The 4,892-nt window shown below is 34.4% G+C and overlaps 1 protein-coding gene across 2 annotated transcripts in view; it reads left to right on the forward strand.

Annotated features, from left to right (window-relative positions):
- Nucleotides 1-286: 286 nt before the first annotated feature.
- Nucleotides 287-4,892, forward strand: part of LOC122798752 (hyaluronidase-1-like) — a 519,492-nt gene continuing 514,886 nt past the window's right edge. Inside the window, exon 1 of one of the 2 annotated variants that reach the window (XM_044067858.1) lies at nt 287-379. The gene's annotated coding sequence lies outside the window, so the exon portion shown is untranslated. The remainder of the gene's footprint in view (nt 380-4,892) is intronic. The other variant, XM_044067875.1, reaches the window with a different exon arrangement.

Genomic DNA, 4,892 nt, shown 5'->3' on the forward strand with positions numbered 1-4,892 from the left:
TTAAGTTAACTACTTCAGATCTTAAGTTCATAAAAGGACACACTCTACATTTTTTCAAGCACAGAACGTACCATTTCACTAGTGAATGATGCGGTTCATAGCACTTCTCAAAATATAATGCGTTTACTCAAGGTCAGATTATATTCGTCTTGTAGGGAGGGGTAGTTTATTGTAAAGGAAATGATTATTCGTGCCGTGCACTTTGCCTATCTTTTCCCATACGGCGCAATAATGAAAAAAAAAAAAAAAGTTCTGTGGTCTTGTGATTAGGAAATGGACGTGTCATGCAACAAGCTTATGCGTTAAAAAAAGTTAGAGGTTCCTCTTGTATGTCTTTGAACCGAATGAGGACAGAGCCCAGCAGAGATTGCAAGGAAGGGTATGCACTCTAATTTATTCATTTTAAGTGATGTGCCATCCTAATTTGTTCATGTTTTGCGAGAGGTTTGAGCCTTATTAATTTCCTTAAATAGCGTAAAAGCCTTTTTTTCCTGCAAATACATTATCGCAGTTTTTGATTTCTTTGTCTGGAACTGAATTAGCTAGGTTTGGAAGAAAAATATCTCAATTTCTCATTGCTTAAAAATAAATAAGTAACAGAGGTTGCCACGTAGGAATAGATTATAGAAATAACGGGTACCACATGAGAACGTTTATTTTTTTTTGCTTCGAAAATTCAGTTTTTCCGTATCTGTCACCCGTCCGAATTTTTGGCTCATATTTTTTGTTAGTTCTTCCTAAAATATGTGATTTTCGTCTGGCAAATCACTGAGGTTTGAAGTCACTAAATAAGGACATTTATTTGGGTTTCAGACTTCACATCTTTCAGAAAAATGCATGCTAAAACAAATCCTGTTATTCTGGCAACTCTTTAAGTTTATAAGAGCAATATATAAAATGATATCCCTAGCCCCCCCCCCCCCCCCCATTAGTTTTTTCCAGGGTTCTTGCCCTAAGAGATTGAAAGTTATGAGTTCTTGAAAACGAAACAAATATTTCGCAATTAGATACGCATATTAGCGGTGCGAATGGGAAGAGTAGGTGAATTTCAGCATTCCTGCGGGGCTCTCCACACATCCAACAATAAGAGAAGTAAAGATTTGACACAGTTCGAGTTCTCGTTAGTAGGATTATAATATTTTGTAAATGTATGGTCATGTTGTTAATTGTTTCATATGCAGCATAAAGCCATATTTCTGTTTGGCACATTTTCACAGTACAGTCTAAACACAGACTTGCTGCAGTGCCGTCTTTTAAATAAATGCTGCCTGTATGTTTAATGTAAAGATGTATTCCTGTTGGTATAATTGTTATATTAAATTAACTTGTGGCCATCCAGTTCTGTTATTAGGGTTGTCACCTGTTCAGATGCTCAGTGTGATACATTTTTCATGGAAAAGTGATATGATCACGCTTGCAGAATTTGAATTGTTTGCGTTTTTTCATATAACAGTAATGTGTTTCTGCTACAAGTGTATTACACAACTATTAGTGAACACATAGGAATTTTTTATGTGTTAAAATCTCACCACCTTTGCCACTTTTATGCTTTTTTGCAGGACACAACTGCATAAATAGGGATACCCCACTTAAAGAGGGACAGTTGGCAATCCTATTTATTATTTGTACACATTTTAAATGCTGATGCTTCAATGCTGTCAACTTACACACACACTGTGTGTGTGTGTGTGTGTGTGTGTGTCTGTGCGCGCATGCAGCTTATATTCATATCACACCACTATATTGCTCTACATAAATTAAATTGGCTTGAGGTGCCAAACCTTCTCCATCTGTACAACTTAAATTCACACACAGTGTCATCTTCCATCTTGACAACTGCCCATCCCTCAAGGAACTTGTTGTTCCTTACTCATGCCCACAAAGTCTAAGATCTGCAGACAGATTCTCAAATCAAATAGCCAAATTATAGAACTCTGTACCCCATACCCTCCAAAACACACCTGAACCTACCAGTTTCAAACAGCTACTATTTGAACATCTATCCAAAAACTGGCATTGCTCCTGTACCATACCTGACTGAAAAGATATCTATAACTCTCTCATCACACTGTCCACTCTACCTCATTTTCTCCCTCTCCTCAGTGTTATTACTACTCAAATAAAAAATATATAAATATGTATATAGGAAATCTCATTTGTTCATAAGTATTATTTAATATGTACACAGTACTAATTTTATTTTTCTGACAGTGATCTGTACTGAAATGCTTGTATGTTTTTCTTTTTGAACCTGTATCTACTAGAAAACTGTATTGAATACTTATTTGTATAGACTAACTAGATGATGTGTATTATGCCTCTTATTATATGTGTACTATTGTACTATCTAATTATTGGATTTTGATTATATTTCTGTGGAGCTTTTCTCCCTGGGCCTCCTCTGAAAATGGGCTTCTGGCCCAATCGGACTTTCCTGGTAAACAAATGTAAATAAATAAATATTTCTGATGTATCAGAAGCTGCGATAAAGGAACCGCTGTTTATTCTGACTTGAGAAGAATGGAAGCAGAAATGTATAGCTAGATTTTATTCAGGAAAAACATTGATATGAAAGCTAGGTTAGCACCTCATACGAAATGCTAAGTATATTTTCAGGTATTCTTGTAGTAACAACTATACTTCGTGTTTACTCTAAGTCATAGTTAGAGGTGTAACTCTCAAACTTCCATCTCCAAAAATGGAGCACTACCTCACATAATGTGAAACAAGTGAGCAAAGTATGGAAAACTTATTACAGCTTGCTAATAACTGCAACTAGGAAACACACAGGATGGTTAAATGTGTTAATTTGTAGTCAAAACTTATTTTTTTGTTTTTAAACAGCTTAATTAAATTAATCACTTATGACATAGCATACATACACTGGTAGAAAAAAACATGTTAACATTTTTTCATATCCATGCATTGTACCTTAAATATATGTTTTCTTTCTTTTTAACAATTATTCACATCAACATTATATAATTTGCTCAGTTCCTTCCCTTTCCTCATACCTCACTCCTCTTTCTGAATATTATTCTGCATGCATTGTTCCCATCAATTCGATTTAATGCTATGTAATTTATTAATTCCCTTTTCTAAACATCCAACGTCTAGCTCTTTTGTCTCTTTTATAATATTCAGCACTTCAACTGCAGTTGGTTTAGATTTTGATTTCCATTTTCTAACAACTGCTTTTATGGAAGCCAATAGCATTAAAATCAGAAGGCCTTCCTATGTATAGGCATTTCAGATCGTGTGTCCCAGCTCAAAAGACATATGTCATTAGTTACAACCATTTGCTCTCACAGCATTTCTGACAGAGTACTATGCAAGAAAGTTTTAAAATCTTCAGCCAAAGTTCTCTGATGAAATAATATAATTTACTGTGGATATCAGGTAAAACAATTCTTAACACCAAATGTTTGACAGACTCTTTCAAATGGAACTGAGGTAATGGAGTTTTTTAAGACTCAAAATGAAGAACGCTTGAGATGTATGCATTTAAAAATAACCTTTTAAAGGACATAACTGTGTATACAGAATAAGGATACGTTGACTCTGATATTCAAAGTCAGTAAATAAGCTCTATGGCACTGAGCTAAAATGCTGTGTAACTGAATTTGAATCCTATAAACCCCACAGAGTTATTCACTTTTAACATATCTCAGTTATAAAGAATTTTGCAGAATGTCCAAATTTTGGCTCATATTTTTGTTTGGTTCCTCATAAAAACGTGGCTTTTTGGCAATATATTTAGGAGTGAAGTTATTAACTGACAGACACTGGAGTTTCAGACCTCAAATCCAGCACAGAATCCATGTTAATGCAAAACCTGTAATTCTGCTTTCTAACTTTGTAAGAGGATTATTTAAAATGTCACTTTGAGTTTTGTCTTTTGCTCCCTCTTATTTTTTGGCTTTGTCTAGAATTTTAGTTCTAAGAGGATGAGTGGTGTAAAAGGAAAATCTTCAAAGATCAATACTCGTTAGGTTCAAGCAAGGCACCCTTTATTACTTGCAGCAAGGAGACAAAGCATGTAGGTACAAGGTTTGTCTAACTTTCTGGTGGTCAGTATATTATTTTTATACATTTTTCTTTATGTCACATAGAAAATGTTACTAATCTACTGCTGACGTAGTTGGACACAGCTTTCTGTATGTTATACAGAAAATGTTACCAGGCTTATTGCTGACATGGTCAGATTATTGCTGTTTTGCAAAAACATTTGAGAAAAACAACCTGGCCTTGGGCTTATTTTAACCCACCTTGTCTCTTCAATTCTTCCATTGTACAATTCTAATACATGCGATACATTTTGTCTAGATTCAAGGTACATTTCTAACTTTGGTACAAGTAGTGCTGACTATAGTTTAAGCTTTCAAACATCTATTGTTTTCTTTATCAAGACTTCTAGCAGCTGCACATTTTCTCATGGCATAAGAAGAAATAGAATGCCTCTTATTAAGTTTCCGGTTGCTGCACATATTTTCATTGCATAAGCAGAATAAAGTGTCTTTTATTACGTTTCTAATAGCTGTGCAGATTCATGCAGTATGAACAGAATAAATGTGTTAACCCTTTTGAGCCTTTAATGTACTAAGCATGCACATAGTATTGTTTGATCATATAGTTAGAATAATAATTTAGTGGGGACTGGGGAGTATAGGTGCTTGTTTTTTTTCTTTTTTTCTTTCAGCTTTGCATGGATAAAAGTTATTGCTCAGCCCATGCACAGTAATATGTTGATGTTTACATTGTCGATGTTTTGTTGTCAGTGTTAGTGACAGTTAATTTAATATACATATATATTTTATATAGATAGATATAGTTTGTGTATGTGTGTATGAATATATGGGCGGATTTGATTTAGTCAGGCTAGGTTTCATCAT

The sequence above is a fragment of the Protopterus annectens genome, chromosome 1.part0, assembly GCF_019279795.1.
Source record: "Protopterus annectens isolate FY-2018-M chromosome 1.part0, PAN1.0, whole genome shotgun sequence".
Taxonomy (NCBI): domain Eukaryota; kingdom Metazoa; phylum Chordata; order Ceratodontiformes; family Protopteridae; genus Protopterus; species Protopterus annectens.